Raw genomic sequence first — 24448 nt, 5'->3', positions numbered from 1 at the left:
TAATTTAAAAGGACATCTCCTTAAGTACTCTTATGCTTAAAAAAAAAATCATTAAGCAGTGAATATCAGGAGAGTTTTCCTAGCATAAGATGTTAAACATTTCAGCTAAAAAGTTTAGTCTCATGCCATCTCCAAAGACCAGCCTACCACTAATTCATAGAAGAACACTTTATGTTTGCAAACTTTCAAGTCCTAGAACTATTTCTAACTCAACTCTTTGGCTAAATTGTCCCGAAAGCAAGGGAGAAGGGGTCTTTAAAGCAATGAAGAACTCTTCTACCTGACAAAGGAAGGTTTAAAAAATGATATTGAATAATAAATAAATACATAAATTACTGACCACAGGAAGCAAGTTATTAGAAACTGGCATTTGCCATCTCCCTGTTCCCTCTAGAAACTTCTAAATTTTGTGGTATCCATTTATCAAAGTAAACCTCTTCTTGAGCCAGAAGGACAGGAGTGCTTTTTTCATTTCATCTCGTGGATTCTTAGTAACATTCATTGGACATCAAAAGCTCATGAACACGGAAAGCTGCTTGGTTTACGTGGCTCTTGAAACCATGCCCGGTGCTGGGCTTCCACTGTCAAACCGTGGTTGACCATGAAGCCAAGGCCATTAACCTGGTTCCCTCCCAGAAAACCAGGTCTGTAGTAAATGGGGAGATAAAATGGAGTTTTGTTCAACCAAAGTACTGGGATCCTATCTGCTAAGATTCAAAATAGCTTATGTGCAAGGATCAAACAGTTCCAAAATTGTGTTACGCAACCATTGTTGGGACATTCTTCCACTCCTGAAAATAGTGATATAGGGAAAACCTAGACTCACTCTAAGAAGACTAGAAATGATGCATATGGTTGTAGTCCCTGTATGCAATACATTGTTTAAAAGTTCTTTCAATTTCTTAACCTGCTTAATGTTTGTCTTGAATTTTTGCAAATAACTTATTAGAACAAAGAACTGATTAGAACAAATATGGTTCCAGATGATGCCACCCCGTTAAGATTATAGCAAAGTAAACAGAAGGATACATTTTGGAGTATAAACCTTGAGTTTAAACTTAGCTCTGCTATGTATTAGCTGGATGACTTAGGTAAGTTATTCAACCTCTCTGAGCTTTAATTTTCTCTTCTATAAAGTAGAAATAATAAAATACCTACTTCTTGAGGTTGTGAGAATTAAATGATATATGATGAAGGTAACAAGCCTAATAAACAATCTGGCTCTATCTGATACGTACTAGGTACTCACCATATTGTGACATGTTATATTGTAAGCAACTTGTTGGCATTTCTTATTCGACTTCGTATATCCCGTGGCAAGCTTCTTGCCTAGTGCATAGTAGGCATTTAAAAAATGTTTAGTGAGGGGCGCCTGGGACGCTCAGTCAGTCAAGCGTCTGCCTTTGGCTCAGGTCATGATTCCAGGGTCCCATATCTGGCTCCCTGTTCAGCAGGGTGTCTGCTTCTCCCTCTCCCTCTGCCTCTCCCCTCCACTTGCGAGCTCATTGTCTCTCTCTCAAATAAATAAATAAATAAATAAAATCTTTAAAAAAAGTTTAATGAATGATTAAATGAATAATACTTTATTTTTAAATAGGTCTTAACTCTTCAGAGAGTGCTATTATATGCATAGTCCTATGTAATGAAAAGATATTAAAAGTATAAGGGAAAGACCACTACTCGATTCCAAATAAATACATAAGATTGAAGGAGATTCGCGGGTTTGATAGAAGAAGAGTCTTGACGGTAATCCTGAAAGTTAACAGCCCACTTTCTTATTCACAGAGATTCTTCAAATTTAATACATTTCTTTAGATAGCTTCACTTAAATAATAAAATACTACTCGAAACTGGGTACACATAGAGATTTCTAAGACATATCACCGGACTGATGAATGGGGACTTTTTGGGTTAAGTATGTCAACTAAAGACCTCCTGTTTATACAAATGTAGCCTAATTTCTCCGTATTGCCTCTAAGGATATTTTCTGGAAAGTCTGAAATCCTAGTCCGTGTTTTGTGCTAACGAAAGAGGAAACCAAGTTTGCTCTTGGTGAGCGTATGTTGGTTCCTAATGATCATCCTTTTTTTTTCTTCCAGACAGACATCAACCATTTTCTGGGTTACGCATCAGTGCATCTAATAGGACATGTGGAGATGAGAAGCAGAGCTGTGCTTGAAAAGGTTTTCTTACCCAGTGCTTTTCTGGGATTGCTATTATCTGTAAAACACCCTGAAACCATACTCAAATAATTTTGATGAATTTGGTGGAAACTACTAGTTTATCACTTTTACCACCAGTCAGGAGGCGAGGGGGAGAGAAACAGAGATGAGGGAGAGGGGAGGCAAGAGAGAAACAAGGTTAAGGCTGGAAGGCACATCTGTAAGCTTTCCAGAGCCAGAAAACTTACTGACCCACTTCCTCTGTCACCTCCCTTCCCTCCCTTCCCCCCCACAAAACTGCAGTCTGGAACACATGCAACTTCTTCAGCATTTATATGTCTTGAATTTTATTTGGATTTTAAGAACTACTTCACAGGAGTGAAGAAGGGATGGGCTCCCACCTCTCTTTTTTTGTCAGCGAGAACTTAGACGCAGAACACGCACGTTCCCTGCCTGGTCTACACAGCATGTCGGTGGGGGCATGCGTAGAGATACGCTCCTTGGCTCCGTGTGACCGGCGAGCCATCATCAGGACACCAGACACATTTCTGCTGGATGTTCATTCTTGAACTGTGGGATCTTAATAAAATAGGCACACAAGTGTTTTTATTGATTTATTTTTCCCGCCTTACAGTCCAATAGCCTACGTAGTCAGTCATGTGATTTCCCAGGTGCACTACTAAAAATAAATGGATGAAAAAGAAAACTTTTCTTGGCAAGGTATTCGATGTGATGTCTTCTTGAAGGCCCTCCCTGATGTAGTTTCTGAGAAATGACATCAGCAGACCAGCCCCAGGATGAGACTCTCTTCTTAGGAGCAGTCCACCCCTGAGGTCCCTAATATTTAATTTAAGTAGATGGCCATAAGACAAGCACAGCCCATTGGCCTGGGGGAAGGCGGGGGGGAAACCACATTTATTTTTGTTGTGATTATTGGAAGGAGAGTATTTTGAGAGTATATTGATTTTCTTTACTTTTTTTTTTTATTATATAGCTTATACATGTGAAGCTATATATTGGGTCTGGATTTTGACATTTGTGGGGGATTTGTCGATGAAATAAAGAACCCCAGAGATAACACATGTGGGGTTTCTATCTTCTTATTTCTTTAAGGGAGGAAAATCAGATTTATAAATCTAGGGTTTATTTTTACTCAACTAGAAACAAATCCCATGCAGAATATTCTCTCTCCATCCCTCTCTTCCCTTCACCCCTTCCTTGTTTTCCTTCCTTCCTTCCTTCTTGCCTCTCTCCCTCCCTTCCTTCCTCTCTCCCTTCCTCTCTGCTTTCCTTCCTCAATTTCTCTCCCCTGTTCTTTCCCACCTAACTCCTGCCCCTTCCCATTCAACACTCTTTGATTTCAACTTCAAGTATTTATTGTGTACCCACCACAGTAAATCCCAAATATTGTGTATTTGCCCCTTTCTCCTAGCAAAATAACCAGTTCTAGTTTCGGATGAAATGATGATGGAAGTGTCTGTGTTTGCCTTGGCACAAAGCACAAAACGCCTCTCCCGTTTGGAAGATCAGTAAGAAATTTGTATTGGACAGTTAGGGAAACCTCCCTATGAAATCCTATTCATGTGTTGTTTTGTATAGAATTTCTCAAAGGGAAAAAAAACCCAAAACCCTTCCTTTGTGAGTCTCATGTCGTTTTCTACGTTCTTTGCTTTTCTGGGAGGATGTCCAGTGAAGTTCCAATGCGACTTCGGTCTGCATTTCTTTGGGGTGTCTGGCGAGGTCCCAGACCAGGAAGGAATTGTTTCTGGAGACATGCGTTGAGGCATCCTTCGTGTGGGTCCTTAGAAACATTAACCACCTCATCAAGTCAGAAACATCAGACATTGGACGCTGGGAATGAGTCAGAGTGAAAAATGACTTTGAAGGCCAAATAAGAGGTGGGGCTGAAACCCTTGGATTCTCTCAGGGTAAAAGGGTTATAGGTAAAAGGCCACCCAAGCAGTTCCTGAGTCAGTGTGTAGAGCAGGAAGGGTGTTGGGGGTCCCTCTACAGCAGAAACCCCTATTTGAAAATTCTAGGTCAGAGGATCAATTTCTTGAGGTTTGTTTATATTTGAGCACCCCCCCACATTTAAATATAGAACGCTGTTTGGGAAGATCCTTCTGTATCAGAGAGAACGTATTTCCCAAAGTAATAAGAAAATTTCCAGAGGGGGTGGAAAAGGAGAGTTGCCTAACCCAGAGATGTGACCCAGATCATCAGTTCCACTGGTCTTTTCTTGATGAGCTTTTTAAATGAGAATATGTGTGTTTGTGGCTGAGAAGTTTGTTTTTGTTTTTGTTTTTTGTAATTGGTGTATGATTGACATAAAATTATATTAGTTTTAGGCACTATCTGAGAAGTTTTTACTCATTAAAGATAAATGATAAATAAAAGTGTCTTGCTGTGTTTCACTTAGACATTTGAAGGGCACAGGTTGTCTTAGACCTCGTGATAGAGCTAGGCTTTATCTCAGGAACTCTCCGGGAGCTCTCTGTCAAGACTCCCAAGAAGAAAAGGTACGTGACTAATTATGGAATTTCTAAATGGAGGAGAATGTTCCATAGTTAAAAGTCACTGGAAAATGTGCTATAGAAAAGACCGATTTGATGACATAGCATTGAAATAAATAAGATTCTAATGATCACAATCTCCCTAGAGAAACAAAATTATAGGATAAACAATGAGTTGTAAAGCTTTTTACAGCCCATACCATAGTCAAATGTAATGAATCCCAATATGTAATATTCCATACACAAGTTGATCTGGAGAACAGTGAGATCTCTAGATAAATAGGTAAGTGATATAAATTTAAAAATTATGAAAATAGTTAAGAAGCATGAAGGTCTTACTAAGAAATGCAAATTAAAATTAGACTTAAATGCTTTTACTCCCCTATCCCCTTTTCTCCTTCTTCCTCTCCTTCTTCCCCTTCTCCTCTTCTTCCTTCTTCTCCCTCCCATGTTCCCCTGCCTTCTCCCCCTCCTCCTTTTTCCTACATAGCTGTCAGTAATTAAGCAAATATGCCCAGTTGTAGTGACCGGTAGAATTTTTGTAGATGAAATCTTGTGTTGGAAAGTCAACTCAAATTATTTATCCTATTGATGTTGAATCTGCAGGTGATCCAGATAAGAAGGAAACACATTTTTGTGATAAGGGATATTGTTGAGCCAGAGATATCTGGGCCTAGAGATACCCCCAGAGGAAAATAGCCTGTTTCTCTTTAGTTGTTAGAATAAGTTTCTTTCGGATGCAGGGGTCTAATTTTTTCCCCCTTCATATGTATGTGTTTTAAAATCATCAGTTATCTTTTTTTCAACAAGCAGCCAAATCACAAGACTTTTTTTTTTTTTAGACTATTATTGGCTTCTTCCCAGTATCAGTCTCAAGTAGATGTTTTTTGGGTGGGTCACATTTGTAGTTTTGGATTTCATCAAATGTTAAACATTAGCTTCTCTTACCTTTCTATTGACTATAAGCTGTTTGATTTCATTTGCGAACCTGTCACTGAATATTTCTTCTTGAATTCCACATGAACGCTCATCAGCCTCCCCCAGTGGCCATAGTGTCTATGGGAGGCTCCAGGCAGAGCTGAGAACTAGAACCAACTAGTCATTAACCCTTTTGTGACCCAGGTCCCCTCCCTCACCTTTTATGTCTCAGGGTTCTTATCTAAAAAAATAAGAATAACAGTATCCACTAGAAAAGGACATTATTTAAAAATAATCCAACGAATTGACTGCATGGAGCTCAGGAAAAAAAAAAAACACTCAAAGTGTTCTAAAAGTCCTTTAATAACAAAGGACTAAAGGAATAAAGAATCTCTCTCTAGGGCTAACCCAGCACCTTTCGAACACTAAATTTATTTAAGCTAAATAAAAATAGCACATGACACATTGTATTTGTGTGGGAAATCACAACGAAAACAGCAAAGACATTGGGAAATTGAATTTTTTTCCCAGGTAATTAGAGGTCATACTATTTAAGCCAAACCATAATCCATCACAACTAGCAAAGCATTGATTACTTCTTTGGCCCACATTCATTTTTAATTCCATTAGTGAAGTAAACGACAGCCTTTGAATTCCCTACTTTCTTGATACACAGCAATAAGAATAGCAAATTACTCTAGAATCCAGAATAGCTGAATAGATAAGCTTCTTTCTTCCTCTTTGGCTTCCCAAACTACAAAGTTGTAAGTAGCGGTAAACATAATAGCAATCTTCTGCATTGTGTCGTCAGAGCCGCTCTTCGGTGATCTGAGAAAGTTCAAAGCCAAGCGGGTCCCATGATTTACCCACGGGGGGGGGGGGGGTGCGGGGGGGAGAGTGCTGCAGAGATGAGGCACCGTCCCCCCCCCCCTCGGGGGCGCACACACGTTAGTTTCCCGCAGGGCCCTGAAGCTAACGGTTCAAATCAGACCACAATACCAATGTCCCGAAAACAGACGGCATGATGTTTCCAGGTACACGTGCTGTAATGGCTGTCAGAGAGAAACACTGAAGCCGGTTATCTGGCTTCCCCATCTTCTTCAGCTGTAATGCAGTCATTCAGTTTGCTAACCCTCCCTTTGTATTGAAACGCGGAGCAGACCACAAACTGAAAAACACACGAGGCTATTTTTGCTTTCTGTTTGTCTGTTTGTGGGAGTAATTGTTTCACACTCCGTGAACCACAAATGAGCTTGTGTTTGTGTAAGAACTTTTCAGAGGACACAGGGGCGTTATTCCTACTTCATGTGTCAGGGGACGAGGGTTCCTGCGCGCGGGGAGCTGCGTGCACGTACGTGTGCCCGTGCGCCCGGGGCTGCGCGCGCACGTCGGCGCCCATGCTCGCGGGGTCCTGCACGCAGCGCTGCTCTCCAGCTGCTGGTAACCGCCTCTGGGGCAAAACCAGCCTCGCGGAATGACGTCAGCGGATCACCTGTGCCCCTTCCCTACTCGGGTGTTCTCTACATGGACCCGCTTTTAACACGGACCCCGTCACTACCCTCTGCCATTTCAGATGGGCCAGATCTGGCCACGTTCTCATACTACCTTTGATCACGGTACCCAACGTCAGATGGTGACCGTCCCCAAGCAACGGGAGGAAAGCCGCGCCTGGAATCCTCGACGGCGTCTGGGAGACTGCAGAAACCACGACAGAACACTCCGAATGAAGACATCTCAGTTCTTACTCCACACCCACTCGTGCGAAGTGTAAAAAGCGTGGATCTTTGTTTCCACGTGAACACGAGGGGGGCAAAGCACTCTGAGAGTCACTCACGGCGAAAAGGAACAACTACAAGAGAGGTCTGCGAACTTGTTCTGTAAAAGGTCAGATAATAAAGATTTTCAGCCTTGGGGTCTGTAGGATGATCTCTTGCCACAACTCATCTCCGCAGCTGTAGCCGAAAGCACCCATAAACAATAGTTCCCAGAATGAGTGGGTGTGGCCTGTGTTCTAATAAAACTTTATTTATAAAGTCAGGCAGCAGGCGACTGGGCCCCGAGGGCCGCAGTTTGCCAACTTCCAACCTAAAGTGAGGTTCTTTAGAATTTTTCGTGTGGGTAGCAGATAGGACAGATAGGAAAGCCACTTCACAGAATAATATGTTTTCTAGCAAAGTTTTCTAGTAATCTGGAGTGCACTGTTTAAGAGGCATGTGGAAGGGTTTCTCTCCTAAACTACTTTAAAATAATTTTCCTATGTTATTTTAAATTATCCAGACAAACCCCCATTCTGGACGACCTCATCCCCCTGAGAACTGGGGAAGGAGATTCACATTCTATGTATTTATGGGCACGAGGTCTTTCTAGGCCTTCGTGAAAGACCCGAAGTAGTACTGAAAAAAGTTGTGTTTGTTTATTTTAATTTAGGTCATTAAGAGGTTATGAGGTTAACCTAGACCTCTTTTTCAGATGTTGACAAACACTGATTTGCATAATTAATTCCCTCTTTCTCACCTCCCCATCTCAGCACGGGAGACACACACACACACACACACACACACACACACACACGCTTCAGTACCCAATGCATTGGTGTGTAAATAGATGTTCAGAAACAGGCCAGCTTCCCACTTTAGCATGGCTGGAATCTTTTTCTTCGAGAAGCCATTTGCAAAGCTCATTTGTGTCTTTAATTATTGATACATTTTTCTCGACCATTCTTTTATGGCTGGCAAAAGAGATTTCTCATGAGACAATGAGATTGCCTTGCCACAGAGTACCTTACTGTAAACATGGTCTTAAGGAAAACGTTCTGTACCTAAATGAAACCAAAATTATTGGCATGAGGCTTTGACTTCATGGTTATGGCCAGTGCATGGACGTAATATTTTGAGAGCATGAAAAAAATTGCTCGTTAGTCGCTGATACCAAGTGTGGCTTGTAAACAAAGATAATGATTGAGGGGTAATCACATTTCAGGCCTCAGGGCACAAGTTGATCACTTGCAGGAGTCGGAGAGGAATTTCTCCCTCCCAGCAGAACAGTATTATGCAAGGAGCTGAGTCCTTGGAGGAGTCTGGAAGTACTCAGTACTCTCAAGTCTTGCCTGAAGCAAGAAGTCTTGCATGGAAAAGTCTAGTTCCACCCGAGGATCCTCTGTCCCTTTGCATTTTCTGAGCCTGTAAGCAGATCTGTATCTTGTTCTTCGTGCTGGGGAGGCTGGGTCATTTTTTCTTTGGCTTGGCTGCTTGTTGGCCTTACCCGAAGTTGCTGGGAGTGGTGATGAAATGTCCCGCTTCACACATATTCTTTCGCTTTCAAGCCTGGTATTGAGTTATATGAAATCCTCTTCCCGGAACTATATAGCAGTTTCCCAGTTACCCTCAGACAGAAAAAGAGAATAGACATTGCAGTTAACACACCAGCTTACCGGTTGGCATCCTGTGCCTTTTTGAAAAACATTTATATTCAACATATGTGTATTCACTTTCTCCCGTAAAATGAGTGCTAAATCGGTCTGTAGACTTTAGCCTTATCTTTAGTTCCTTCCACCCTACCCCATGCGTAAACTCTGGATGCTGATGAGATAGTCAAAAAAGAGTAAAGAGAGGGGCGCCTGGGTGGCTCAGTTGGTGAAGTGTCTGCCTTCGGCTCAGGTCATGATCCCGGGGTCCTAGGATCGAGTCCCCCATCGGGCTCCCTGCTCGGCGGGGAGTCTGCATCTCCTTCTGCCTGCCCCTCCCCCTGCTTGTGCACGCTCTCTCTCTCTCTCTCTCTCTCAAATAAATAAATAAAATCTTTAAGGAAAACCAAAGAGTGAAGAGAGAAGGCCAGAGAAGCGAAGGCGATCCTGAGGCAGACATGCAGGGCTGTGGAGCAGAAGGATACAGACTTTGGAGTCAGAATATCCAGTGTTGTGTTTCGTGAGGTATCCATAAATAATGGTCACCAATTCTGCAGTTCCCTTTCGCGTGGAGGGTATGTCTTCTTGGTCTTTGACTCCCAAATTCTAGCACTGTTTCCTGTACCTAGTCGATGCCCAGCAGTGCGCTTGCCGAATGAGTGAGGGGGGCCACGGCCGGAACGGTGGCCAGAGGGAGAAGCCAAAAGGAGGAACAGAGTTTCAAGGAGGAGGATGTGGTCACATGCCACCAAAATGTTATATAAGATAAGGGCTGAAAAGTGTCCATTAGCTCTGGCGATTAGTAGGTCATTTGTGACCGTAGGGAGCAAAAGGGGGTAGCCCGTCTGGGAACACCCTCTCCAGTGTCCCCACACCTGAGCAGAGGCTGGTTACGCCCCACCTCTCAGCCACCGGCTTGTACAAAGTCCTTCATGGAAAACCCAGATTTGTTTGCATCCATTGTTTCTACTTCTGAAGCTTCCAGTAACATGGATGGTAACTGTTCAGTTTTAATAAACCATGTGAAAAAAAAAAAAAAAAGGTTGCTTTTGGAGACCTATGATTCCCAGGATACTTTTATCCTATTTTCTCTGCCTCTCTTCTTGAAATTGTGTAAACCGCCTCGATAACACACTGTCAACCAAAAATCCTCTCTCATAATTTCCAGCAAGTTGGTGATAAACTTGTAAGGTGGGCATGCTTGGAGGGAATATAAAATCAAATCCCCAAACATATTTCCTCTGGGGACCATAAGGAGTGCAGAAGAAAAATCACCATAAAATTGTGCTTATTGGAACTCATTTATTTAAATAAACTATTTATGAGGACCAAAGCAAAATTAACTTCATAAGCAAAACTAAACAGTATTTCTTTCCCTCTTCCCTTTACCTTTTTTTTTTTTTTTTGAAAGAAAAAATACACAAGTTTAGGCCCAGGAGAACTTTCGATTTCAGTACTTAAATTTTTAAAAGTGTAATGGAACCGTAAACATTTACGTAATTGACTATTAAAATTTTTAAAACATTGGTTTATTTGATTTAATACTATACATCCTTTACCACTATAATTTTATTAGTAGGTAATTTATGACATCTCTCTAAATTGAAGCTTGAGGAATTATTTTAAGCTTAGCTTTCAATATTTATTCACCGCCCAGGCTCATCTAATTGAAGACCCTTTGGTACGGACCACCTTATAAGCAGAAATTACAACAAGCCCATCCATTTCGATCTGGACATAGACAGGTTTTTCATGTGAAAATGAAATATCAACTAGAATGAACATAAGAGCTAAGTTTTTGAAAAGTTAGTCTGGTTGCCAACATGACTTACAATGCCGTTATCTACAGTTTTACGAGATCCAGTCTACATTGCCCTAGAAACAGGTAGATTAGCATGTGGTTAAGTTCTAGCCACAGCTCTTACAAGGCCCAATTTCCCAGCTCTGTTCCATTTTTCTTTTCTTTTTTTTTCCTTGCAGTTTTTTGTTTGTGGCCACAAAACGGCACTAGCATTAATGTGCTTGTTCAGAGACGTGAGTTTCATGAGAACTCTTTTAAAAGACTCCGCGAGAGGCCCCTTCCAGCTGGAGGAAGGCATGATTCACGCCCGGATCGGGTACTTTCCGCAGCCTGAGCGCTGGGGCTGTCCGTGCACGCTCCGGTCCCGCGCAGGGCTCTGGGAACCCAACGCTGCCTGGCCCACCCATTTAGCCATGGGGTTCAGAAACGGGTTCTCCTGTGGTTTGGAAACAGCAGAGGGTGACGTTGCTCCTGGACAGCTCACCGCTTTCCTACGTGACCCCTGAACGCTTTTCTCCCTGGTTTACACGGATCAAACCTTCTTTTAATGGCCCTTGAAGAGAAAACCAAGCCACATCTCTACTCAGTTACATAAAATAACTTTCATTCCATCTGGTCACATCCACTGAGAAGTCTGTTCTGCGGAGCTAAGGGCGAGGAATGAGCCTGGACTGGGTTTATTCATTCACTTGACAAATACTGAGTCTCTGTTGTGTGTCGGGATGTGGTTCGTGCTGCAGATAGCAAGGTGAGAAAACTGTGTGCAAATGCTTCACAGCTCGGAAAACAAAACTGTTCATAACCCTAAATAAGAGACCGATAATTATATGTTGAAAAAGTGATCTAAGCAAGGTGCTAGGAGAAAGAAGGAGATGTGCTTGGTTAGTGGGGAATGAGAGTGGGAAATGAGAGAAGGCTTCATGGAGGAGGTGACATCTGAGATGGTCCTTGAAGGATACATGGAGCTCTCCTACCAGAGAATCAGAGGCCTGGCTTTCCAGGTTTTCTGAGAAAACAGAAAGTGTGGCTAAGGCATAGGACGTGAGGAGAGGTGGCAGCCAGATGAATTTAATAGAGTCAGTATCTTTTTTTTTTTTTTTTTAAGATTTTATTTATTTGAGACAGCGACAGTACAAGCAGGGACAGCAGCAGGAAGAGGGAGAAGCAGGCTCCCGCTAATCAGACAGCCCGACGTGGGACTCAATCCCAGGCCCCTGGGATCATGACCTGAGCTGAAGACAGACTGAAGACAGCTTAATCAACTGAGCCACCCAGGCACCCCTAGAGTCAGTATCTTAAGGATTTTGATTAGCGATGGATGTTTGGAATGAGATGCTCAAATGCCATTCTTGTGTGTTAACCGATCTCACTGGAGAAAATTCTTTATGTTTGAAACCTAATTTTCCATCTCTTCTCGTTGAATTTGCAACAGGGATACAAAATAGCCAACCATCTCCGATCACATGATAAACCTTTTGCTATTTGGAAACTGCTAACTACGATTATCTACTTAAAAAAGGAAGTGATAGGATATAGAAATCGCTACTTAACATGTGTTTATTTATTCTATTTTATTTTTCAATAGAATTGTATGTATTTAAGGTGGAAACATGAGGATGCGATAGTCATACACTCGGTGAAATTATTGCTACCTTCAACTAGTGAACAAGGCATGTCCTCAAGAGTTACCATTTTTGTGTGTGTGTTGAGAGCACCTGAAATTGACGCTTAGCTGAGTTCTAGTATTGAGCACCGTACCAACAACTGGAGTCACCATGCCGTGCATTGGATCTCTAGAAGCATTGCCCGCCATAACTGCAACTTAGTACCATCGAGGAATGTCTCCCCCTTTCTCGTGTATTGCAATGATAGAATTTCCGATTTTGAGGATCCCAGAATACCTTCCACATTGCCCTTTGTAATTGGTCGTCTAATCTTACCAGAGGCAGCAAACTGCATACTAATTATTCCAGGCATTTTAAGAAGTTCCTCATGGCGGGTGCCATGTGGCACTGGGTTTGGCTTCCGAAGCAGACTTTGGGATCTTATGCTTGGAAATCTTTAAGATGGGATCAGTAGTTACCTGGGTAAGTGTGGTCCACCCGGGTAGGCATTCAGTGAGTGACCCCTGAAACTTCTCACCACTCTAGCACCCCCAGGAGCCTTCCAGAGTGGCAGAAACTTCTGCTTGATTCCTAAATCAAGTCCATGCTCCAGAGAACACTTTTCAACAATAGTTCAGAGACAAACTTTCGCCACAAGCCACCAATCACATTAGTAGTGACCTCACCTCCCTAGCAGTGATCAACTTGCGTCCTATAAAGGGGGTGAGGGAAGGGGCGGAGGGCAACCTTCATTCTGCTTCTCTCCTCGAATGATCGGGAATCACCAAGGAAAGCAGCAAGTCGTGACAGTGCTCGGTTTAGAGCCGGTCAGAGGCTCTATCCCCTGTCTCCACCCCCGACAAGAACCAGTGATGAGCTGCTCCAAAGCCAGTGTTTGCTCAGCTGTAAAACACGGATAAAAATAATGGACCCACGTTCCAAGAAGTTTGCGAAGATTTACTGAGATACTGCGTTGAATATGCATGCCTAGTACATAGTAAGTGATCAATGAATGGGTACTAAGAGGGAAAGCAGAACCAACTGCCACTACTTCCAAATCTCGACTCCCTGCACCCTCTGTTCCCTTTGTTCATGAAATGTCTAAACGTCACCATGGAAGGTGCTAAAGGAAGTGTGGGTCGGTCCATATGGCCTTTAAGGAGGCTGGAGTCCTTGGGAGGTGAGCAGAGAGAAGCCGGAGCTCCGTGGAAGTAGAGTCACTGGCTTCATGGAAAGAGACTGGACATCCATTGGGTACATTCTGTAAACACTGAACACAGGAATGAGTGCATTTTGGAGGCAGGATTTGAACTGGGTCTTGACTGATCAAACCAAATACGTGTAAAAATGCAAGAGCACATGAAGGTTGGCATACGTGTAAGTTTTTGACATTTTTATGGGACTGAGTAAAAGACAGGGAATTGTGAGAAGTAAAGTTTGGATAAATCAACCTTTTCTGTTTTCTTTCTTTTTTCTTTATCTTTCTCACCCACCCTTTCTTAATTTTCTTTCCTTCTCCCTTCCCTTCCGTTCCCTTCCTTCCCTTCCCTCCTTCCTTCCTCCCTCCCTCCCTTCCTTCCTTCCTTCCTTCCTTCCTTCCTTCCTTCCTTCCTTCTTTCTCACTTTGATTTCCAGAACAAAAGTGGGTTAGTTTGCTAGGACTGCCATCACCAATGACCACAAAATGGGTAACTTCAAACAACAGAAACGTGTTGTCTCACAGTTGTGGATCCTAAAAGTCTGAAATCAAGGTGTTGGCAGGGTTGGTTCCTTGTGAAGCCTGTAGGGGAGGATCCTTCCTTTCCTCTCCCAGCTCCTGGTGGTCCCAGTGCTCCTCGGCCGGTGGCAGCATCAGCCCAGTCTCTGCCTCCCTCTTCACACTCTGTCTTCCCTCAGCACTCCCGCTGTGGGTCTGTGCCCCCCATCTCCCCTTCTTTCAAGGACACCTGTTGTGCTGCATGAAGACCCGCCCTCGTGACTTCATCTTGACTTGATTATATCTACAAAGACCTTCTTTCCCCAAAAGGTCATATTCATAGATACCAGGGGTTAAGACTTCAGTATAAGACTTCAGTTCCTTTTGGGGGAACACAGTTCAACCCGTAAGAGAACAGAAGGTCCTGTAAGCAATGGGAGAGGCTTATATTTAACAGAAGATGAATGTTAGTCAAACATACCGATAACTGGACATGTGGACATCAAGAGACAGCTCTAGGATGGAGATCAGCATCTGAGAAGAAATGAAAAGGCAGAGAGGGAACATGATTGTCTATAGAGTTCTATAGAGTGGGAGAGAGGGGGCCATGGACAGAATCTGGAGGGTTCCACTGGGGAACTAGCAACTAATTATTGAGTGCTTATTAAAGCATGCCAGGATCTGCTATGTTGCTGGTTAACCACAGGTGATCGAGATAGGAAACATTTCCAATCTCAAGGAGCTCAGATGCCAGGGCCGGGGACAGAGGAAACTGGGAAAGCGTGGCCAGCGAGGAAGAAGGAAAATCAGGGACGAGTGAAACCACAGAAGAGAAAGGAGGAAGGGTGAGAAGGAGGAGTGGCCACAGTGTTAAGAGCTGAGCAGAGAGAGGAAGCAAGATAAAAACCCGGAGTGGCCATTAGCTTTAGCAGCAAAAGAATCATGGCTGACCCCAGTGAATCTGATTTAGGTGGAAAGTTGGGGGTGGGAACGAGAGTCCCATTGGTTAAGAAGTGTGTTCTAAGGGACTACTCTTAGAAGATGGGGGGAGGCTTAAGATCGAGGAGGTGCGTTTTAAGATGGGAGATCCTTGAATATTTTTATTCGTGGAGCTGAAACATTCCAAAGGAGGAAGTTGTGGAAAGTGGAGGAGAGAGAGGGAGGGAGAGCGAGAGAGGGAGAGGGAGCTGATCCCTGATGGAGAGAGGTTCCCGAACAGGGGTTCAGTGAGTAGAGGGTGGAGGAAGGAGGAGGGAGCTTTGAAGTGGAGGATAGGTGATGAGGATGATTGCAGATGGCGAGGGATCTGAAGGGGGAGTAGAGATGACCTGCAGGAAGCCCTTCCTGTCATCAAGTCACAAAGCGGATGCAGTTTCCTCATGACACCTTGTCTGAGAGGTGTCATCAGCCCCAGTCCTTCCGTGGTACTTGGCCTTTGCTCCGCTCCTGCAGCCCTCATCCGCGCCCACTACCCACAGGGCCCTTCCCCTCCCCGCTGACTGGAGGTGGCCTCGCGCTGTCTGGACCGTGGCTGTGGGAGCTTCTGGGTGGCTGGCAAGGGTGTCCTGCTGGCTTCTACTCACCCCACTGGGAGGGCTTGGGCATGTGATCTTACTTCTTCTGACTTCAGTGTTCTCCTCTATAAGACGAAGCATCTAGACTAAACATGCTACACCAGGGGTCAGCAAACTAGGGCCTGGGGCCCAAATCTAGGCCACTGCCTGTGTTTTTTTGTTTTTTGTTTTTTGTCTTTCGTAAATGAAGCTTTAGTGGATGTTATAGGTTACATTGTACCTCTCCCCCAATCCGTATGTTGAAGTCCTAATCCCCCAGTGCCTTAGATGGTGCCGGGCTTAGGAGACATGGCCTTGAAAGAGGTGACTGAGTTAGTTAGACCTTGAGGGTGGGCCCTAAGCCAATCTGACTGGTGTCCTTATAAACAGAGGGAACTGAATCCAGAGAGACACCAGGGCACCCATGCATGGAAGAAAGCCCAGGGGAGGGCACAGCATGCAGACGGCTGCCCAGAGCCAAGGAGAGGAGCCTCAGAGGAAACCAGCCCTGCCGACACCTTGATCTTGGAATCGCAGGCTCCGGAACTGTGAGAGAGGGTATTTCTGTTGTTCCGGTCCCCCCAGTCTGTGGTATTTTGCTGTGTGAGCCCTAGCAAACTCCCACATTGGAGCCCAGCCCCATCTGTTCACACACTCCAGCTGCTTTTGCAGTCTAATGGCCAGAATGCGCCTGGCCACCGAAGCCTACCGCTGCGTTTATTTATTTATTTATTTATTTATTTATTTATTTATTTATTTATTTTTAGTAACTGGCCCTGTACAGAAAAGGTTTGCTGACCACTGCTCTAAAGCACCCCAAACTTATTCTCAATAGAAATTTTAGGAAAGTAACAAAAGCTTAGTTCATTTTTATGTTTCTGTGTCCCAAGTCAGATGCTGACGTGTTGGAGGCCAGGGATCACAAATCCTGTAGGAAGGGGAAAAATAGTGTTCACTGGACATGGAAACCAGCCACGTCCACCGACGGAAACAAGCCACGTCCACCGACGGATGAATGGATAAAGAAAATGTGGTATATATACATACAAAGGGATATGATTCAGCCTTGAAAAAAAGGAAATCCTGTCATTTGTGAGAGCATGGATGAAACTCGAGGGCATTATACCAAGTGATATAAACGAGACAGAGAAAGCCAGACACTGCATGGCCTCAGTTACATGTGTAGCTACAAAAAAAACCCAAACAAACAAAAAAAACACTAACCAAAATGAAAGTCACAGAAACAGTAGAATGGCGGCTGTCGGGGGTGGGGAAATGGGTGAAGTGGTCAAAGGTGCACAATTCTAGTTATAAGATGAATAAGTTCTGGGTATGTAGTAGACGGCATGATGACTGTGGTTGACGATATTGTGTTGTATATTTGAAAGTTGCTAAGAGAGTAGATTTTAAAACTTCTCACCACCAAAAAAAGGAAGTAGGTGACATGAGAAATGTGTTGACTAACCTTATTGTAGTAATCATTTGCAATGTGTACATATATCAAAATCATCACAGTGCACCTTAAATGGATACAATGTCCTATCTCAATTGTATCTCAATAAAGCTGGGAAAAATATGTAGAAAGTCACCAGTGCAGTTGCCCATTTGTCTCTATGTTTATGCTATTGCTTTTTTTTTTACTAAACAAAAATTTTTCATCCCCCTCCCCCACCATTACTGTTCACTGAATACCTGCTATATGCCAAGAATTGTGTTATGCACTTAGCTTTCAATTAGTCCCCACGATAACTCTGGAAAGTGAGTATACTTTTTTTTTTTTTTTTAAGATTCCATTTATTTATTTGAGAGAGAGTGAGAGCATGAATGGTGGGGAGGGGTGAAGGAGAAGCAGACTCCCTGCCTAACGGGGAGCCCGACACAGGGCTCGATCTCAGAACCCTGGGATCCTGACCTGAGCAGAAGGCAGACACTTCACTGACTGAGCCACCCAGGCGTCCCTGGTGGGTACATTTCTTATTCACATTTTACAGATTAAATAAATGAGGTGGATGAGATAAAGTGACTTCCCCAGTCACGGAGCCCTGTACAGATCCCCCTGGGAAGGTGACCCTGTCTGTCTTCAAAGCCATAGTCTTGTCGTCATGTCATGCCATGCCACTTGCAAGTCAGATTTTTTTCTTTAAATATTTATGTCTCTTGCGATTTTTAGTACATTGCTACTAATAGATATGAAGAGAATGTTTCTGGAATTGATTCTTGGCTTCATGCTTCTCCCAAATATGGCACCCCTTCTGTCATTAAGTATATAGTAAACATTAACTAGAGGTCAGGCCCTGTCCTAGGTTCTGGGGACACGGGAATGGCGAGACACAGCATTCCTGGCTCTTCTGGAGTTTGCCAGTGGAGAATTGGTTATTACCTTTTTTCAGTGGCTCTACATCAGCTGCCCACAGCTTGCTGTGGCCCAACCCTACACTCCCGAGGTGACAAAGGTGCAGCTGGATGGCAGTCAGCTCTGGGACTCAGGAGCTGGACCTTCAGTGCCAGAAGCCCTTTGTTGTCAACTGAAAAGTGCCTCCAAATCCACTTACGTCTGTCATTGTCTCTCTCTCTTTACTGTAAGCCGGAAAGTTATGCTCCTTTGCGTTTCTCTCTCTTGCACACACACCTGCATTATACATGCATTATACGTATGTGTACATACATATAATATACTACATTATAAATAAGCCACGAAATCCACAAGCTCTAAAGCTCAGGCTGGGGCGGAAAATGTGATCTCCAGTGGCCCTTGGGGGGAAGAAACCCACAAACCAAATGGACTCTGGCTCTCCAAAACAATGATTTCCTTGTTCGCAAGCAAAAAAAAAGAAAAAAGAGAGAGGAGAGAAAATAAGTTTGGGGCTTTCTAAAACTTCCTGGGATTTTCTCTGAAATCAAATGAGATGTTGTGGCCCTGGTCGAACACTTAAGCATCGTTGGGGACAGAGTGGCCCAATCGCAACATCTTGGGGCTTGTGGCCCTTGGACCCGGAGTGTTACATGTGACTGTGAAACTTGTCACTGGAACTTCTCTGACCTGCATCCATTAAGCTGGAAGTGCTTACCGGCTTGCTTCCCCTGGACTAATAGCGCATTTCAGGGCAGCTTAGATGGTCACCTGGCATCCCCGCGATCTATTTCTAAGGTAAAATAGAAGTCTAATTGGGGGAAAAAATTTTTTAATGAAACAAAGTCCCCCCGAAACCAGATGTCAGATGTAACTGTGCCCTCCCCATTCACCTGTTGACTCTGGGGCTAAGCCACCCCATTGAAGTAAAATATGTGTATGGCTTCTTTATAATTTCTGGGCTTTCTGAACATAATCATGTAAGGAATTGTGGAGGAAGCACCAAAATGTGTCTGCCATATACTGGCCATTTCTTCTGTTTCTCTCTCTCTCTCTCTCTCTTTTTTTAACCTGTAAAATTAAGGCATTAAACTAAATAATGTTTAAATTCTCTTAACACGCACCAACGTCTGTGATAATCAAAAGGTAAAGGAAGGCCTTATAAGTTTATAAGTACAAGTACTTCAATGTAGATAATTTATGTGCTATGGGAAATTGGATTCTGTCCCACGCTAAATATATTTTCAAAAAATGAAGGCTCCCTGATGTCTGTCATAGCACCAGTGAATCCTGTGAAGCTGTCTTTGGCCTGTGAAAGCTGGACCATTAGCAGAGGACTAAGGACAAGGCCTCTGGTGGGGTGATTGCAAGACCCAGATTCTGGCTAAGACTATAGTTTTAAGGGGCAGTTGGACTCTGGGCCAGTCAAATCCTTCTTTTATCTTTTTCAAAACCTAGGAGACTAAGCTCACTATAATCCTTCTAGTAATCTATGGCTCTGAGTGTTCCTAGAATTAGTTGATTCCCTAGAAAGGCATCTAGAGGCCAGCTTGGTTCTCGGCTTGGCATTGGTAATGGTGGCAAGGCTGAGGAATAGATTTTGCTGGACAATGGTTTAAAAGAACAAACAAAGGGGGAAAAAAAGAACAAACAAGAAAGTACATTCAACAACTTCCAGACAAAAGCCATATCAGGTGGCTCCAAAGTTCTGGCCCTGTAACGAAACTTAAAATGATTTATGCCTTTTCTTTCTTGAAGAACATTCCAGAAACCAAAGGGGCCAAGCCAAGCTCTTCTGCAAGAGCCACTGATGGTCACAGCATCCACCAGCAGACGGTCTGAAAACATTCGAATTTTCTCCTTGAGATTAGTGTAGTATTTACCTGGAAGATGGCAAAGCTAAGAAGAAGTTGTGTTTCTGAGATATGAGCCGTACCATAGTTCAAAATCGCCTCACAAGATTTCAAAGATGAAATGAGGTTTTATTATGTAAATCTCCAGTTAGGCTCTGGCTCCTCTTAAAAACAAAACAAAGGAACAACAACTGGGAGTTTTGGAAAAGGTCCATAAAAACAATTTAAGTTTACTGAGTAAATAAATAGTAGACAGTTTAAAATTCTCTTTGGGGATAATTGAGAAAGTGACTCAAAGAAATTAGAGATGGAAGAAGCTTGTTTTATACCGCTCTCCAGGGGATGCTTTCCTTGCGTTCTTTCCTTTTGGATTAAAAGGTCAAAATGACACTAACACTAATAATAAATTAGATACTCCCAATGCCTTCTTTTAAGCCCTTTAATAGCCTTGTGAAGAGTGGAGACATGTAGCGTTCATGTTTAATGTGGCTCCTGTTGGAATTATGACTTCCTGTAAGCCAGGACATCTGATGCCGAGACCCAAGAGTATGGATTATGACACTTGACCAAGGGGAGGGAGTCTAGTCCCATCATTTGTTCTGAAGGCAACTTCTCTTACTCTGATCCAAGTGCAGTCCTAACAGAAAAATCGAAAAAAAAAAAAATTGGTGGAATAGGAAGGTCATTTTGTGTTTTAGAAATTACATAGATGAGTGCAATAAAGTATATGATAATTATATACAATATTATATTTTTTACAGAATTGTTTTGCCTCTTTCACTTTAACCTCTTACCTGATAGAGGCTCTTTGCCATCCTTCCTGTGAGTGGTTTCCTTGGAGAGCAGGGAAGGATAAAGGATGGAATGATGTTAATGAACATGGCTACCCACCTCCAAACCTTTGGACCACGGCTATCAGTCATCACTTCTTCTATGAACTGAGTTGCTTTTAGGATTTCGACAGAATATTTCCCACATAGTTCCCCATCTGTGACGTGTCACTAGTGCTTTCAAGGGAACTCAGTACATAGACGCGTTTTCAATGGCCAATGAGGGAAATGAAGGATTTTGATGGCAAAACATGTATAGAGAGAGGTTAGAGAAAACTTGGCTATTAACAAGTGCCTCTAAAATGAAAATCTGTAAGGCAAGTTATTTAAATGAGTGAATGTAAACAAACAAAGCAAAAATAAGAGCCTTTGGATCCTTCACTTTCCTCATCGTATAATAAATAAATTATCCTAAACCATGTAGATAGCTATGGAACTTTGTTTTTATTTATTTTATAGCCTTTTTTTTTTTTTTAATCCCCTGAATAGCACCAGGAGGAAAGAGAAACAACTTTTTCTTTTCTTTTTTCCCCCCACTCTCCTAGTATGTCGGCTTTCTTGCGCTGGTGTGCTTGGACTTCCGTATATTCTCAAGGCTTATTTTTCAACAAAGCAGTCAGGGTTTACAAAGTAGAAGGATTTCCATTTCCATCCCGTTCTGTCGCTGCCGACGTGGCCGGACCGTTTGTCGTCAAATGGGGGAAAACACGCCGTTCCTGTGCGAGTGGCTGTTCCATACATTAAAACAAAAAGGATCGCAGCCTCTGGCCTTGACTGGGTGCAGAGGACGCGGGACATGTCAGTGTCCTTTAATTATCTCAAGGCCCAAGTCACTCATCCTGCTACTTTCTGTGTGTCCCCACAGGGAGACTTCCTCTCAATCTTGGCTAACGCACAGGAATCCGATGTTTAGAAAGTCACTTTCCTGTCCTTATAAACAATTCTACCATAATAACCTGGCTGCTGGCACCAGAGCTTCATTTAAATTTTGCTCAGCTTGGTTTACAATTAAGATTTAATTAGTAAACTCATTACAAAGACAGGAAATCTCTGACTTTCCCCTAATTCTCTCGCAGGCCTTAGCGAGGACCCAGCCAGTCCCTTTGGCTTTAGACGTTTGCACAGTTTTCTCTAAACACTGTTATTTATGTCAACTTTAATTTTAAGATAAAATATTGTCTTTTGCTTTTGAAAATAGAGGGAAGTAGCCCAGTCACTTAGAATTTAGGGTTTCAAGTTCTCTATTTAGAAAACAGGCCCTGTGCGTATTTTTAAACCTTCTAGACTCCGAGAGTCACTTTAGATCCTCCCAGCTTTTCTCAAATGGTAGAAAGAGCTGCTGAGGTTGGGGAATGGGGTGAGGAATGCAAATAGGGGTGAGGACAGTAAGGCCGGAGTAGAACTACCCCATCGTGACACCCTCAGAATCATCCAGAACACTGGGATATTTTGCTGTCACTCTCAGAACACAGCAGAAGGATAGCAGAACTCTATAAAACAGGGCGAAGCTTTCATATTTGCCGCAAAAGAACAGTGGGAAAGTATTTGTCAAGGAGCTACGAAGAATGAGGGGTATAATTGAATTTTCAGCCAAGACAGAGGCTCCGCAATGTTAGAAGCTTAGGACTAAAACATTTTAGCTGGTAATATTTTTATTGGACAAAAGCTAGATAAATTCATCTTGTTCTCAAGGTCCAGAAGGGAAAATGATGGAGAACTTTTGGATCAGAGCTTAAGTGTTATCGATATGCTTGATGCAATAAAACTTACATTAAAACATTTGCTTTGACCACACAGTGATGATTCCAGGGCATTTAAAAGAGAAATTTCTTTCCCTTTCAAATCTTCCTATTTTACCTCAGCTTGCTTCCTGTTAAAAAAAAAAAAAAAAAAAAAAGTGATCTTTGATCCTTAAGGAAAGTTTTATATGGTTAGATAAGTGACTTTGTTTCGGAAATTCACTGTTTGAAAACTTACTCATTAGAAGGGACTGTAAGTGGTCCCCAATTTTAAATAAATATTTGAAGTCACAAGTTAAATTTTTTTAGATCAGTTCAACTGTTGTCATAGAGCCTTATTCTCTAGTGTTTTCTCTGACCATACTATTTTTTTTGTCCTAACAAAAAAGAAGCTATCGATCAGAAAGGTTAAGTGGCTTCCCTGAGATCACACAGCAAACCTGTAGACAAGACAGAAATAAGGTTTGTTGGTTTGTTTGTTTGAACTATGTGCAGAGCTCTGAGCCAACTCAAAGGGAAAAGTTATTAGTAGCTGTAAAAATCAAGAACCATGATACTTAATGGGTGTTTCTCTTGGGTAGTCTCTGACAGCTTTTATGAGGCTTTGGAATGTGTCAGTAGATAGCACTGTGACCCTCTGGGAAGGAGCAAACCAAACGCTCTTTCCTCTGGGAAGTCTCAATCCAGTTTGCTCCTGAGCATTCTCAGTAGGAAGAGGAAATGCGAACTTTAAGTTCAAAGTGGCTCAGAAGAGTTTGGAGAACCCAGGACTTACACAGGTACTAGTCCAATTAAAGAGAAGTCAATAAAGCTGTCAGATATTTGTACAGTTTTGAATGATCTGGAAGTAAAAATAAAGCTTTCTCTCCCTGTCTCGGTGGCCAGTGGTTTGGAAGAGTCAACCCCCAGTGTGGGAACACGAGACAGACCAACGTACCAGATTTCGGTTCTCATCTTGGAGATGTGAGGTGCCAGGCTGATGGAAGGGAGTACGGTGCAAAGGAAGAGGGAACCAGGATCCCCAAAATAATAGTTGAAAAAAAGAAAACAGAAATAATGAAGGCACAAGGGACTATAAAGCTCCCAGGAAACATTAGCTCTGAGACGGGTGGGGACTGGTCTCCTGAGGTTCCTGTTTTCAATTGAGGTTTCATTTAATGGAAATACACCCATTAGAAACCACAACAGATGTCCCTCTGAGCTGTGTAAAGAGCAGCAGAAGTAAACAGAGAGAGAGAGAGATCTGAGCCGGGGTCCCCTAATTTCTCCGCATCAGGAATTCGACTTGGGAAGGTATATTTAAAAATTTTACTTTGGAGGAACAGTTCGCAGTTATCAGAGACGTTAAGTCCCAAATGCAATGCATGAATCTTGACTGAGTCCTGTTTGGAAAAGAAGGGCTATTAAAAAAACCTCTTGGTACAATTAGGGACACTGAAATATGAATATGTGTGATATAAATTATTATAGATATGTTTTTATATATTATGTAATTATATGTATTATATTAGCTTTGGATATAACTTATTATTATCGATAAAATGTGGATACAGATATTTAGATATTCTGATAGATTCTATTATGGAATTATTACACATTTTCCTGGATATGATTATATTATTGTGGCTAAGTAGTTAATCTTATTTTTAGGCACTGGATCCTAAAGTTGGGCTGACGTACGATTATGTCTGAAGCTCAGAAAACTGTGTGTGTGTGTATGCGTATGTGTATATGTATACATATGTATATTTGTAAGCACACACATACTTAAGCAGAGGCTGGATCGGGAAACTTCTACATAGAGTTGGTTAATTCTCTGTCCATGTGACATTACTACTAGATTCAACAAGAATAGCAAACAGTTATGCAGCGCTTGCTGGATGCCAGGCTCTTTTCCAAATGCTTTATAACATATATCCTTCCAACACCCTCTCTCGAAGCCATAGAGAGGGTTAGCTTTCCACAGTTTAGCTGAGGTAGTGAAGCGAGCCGCCCAAAGTCACACCAAAGTTACACTTCAATCCCA

This window comes from Ursus arctos, unplaced genomic scaffold (assembly GCF_023065955.2).
Source record: "Ursus arctos isolate Adak ecotype North America unplaced genomic scaffold, UrsArc2.0 scaffold_30, whole genome shotgun sequence".
NCBI lineage: Eukaryota > Metazoa > Chordata > Mammalia > Carnivora > Ursidae > Ursus > Ursus arctos.
This window is presented reverse-complemented; position numbering follows the sequence as displayed.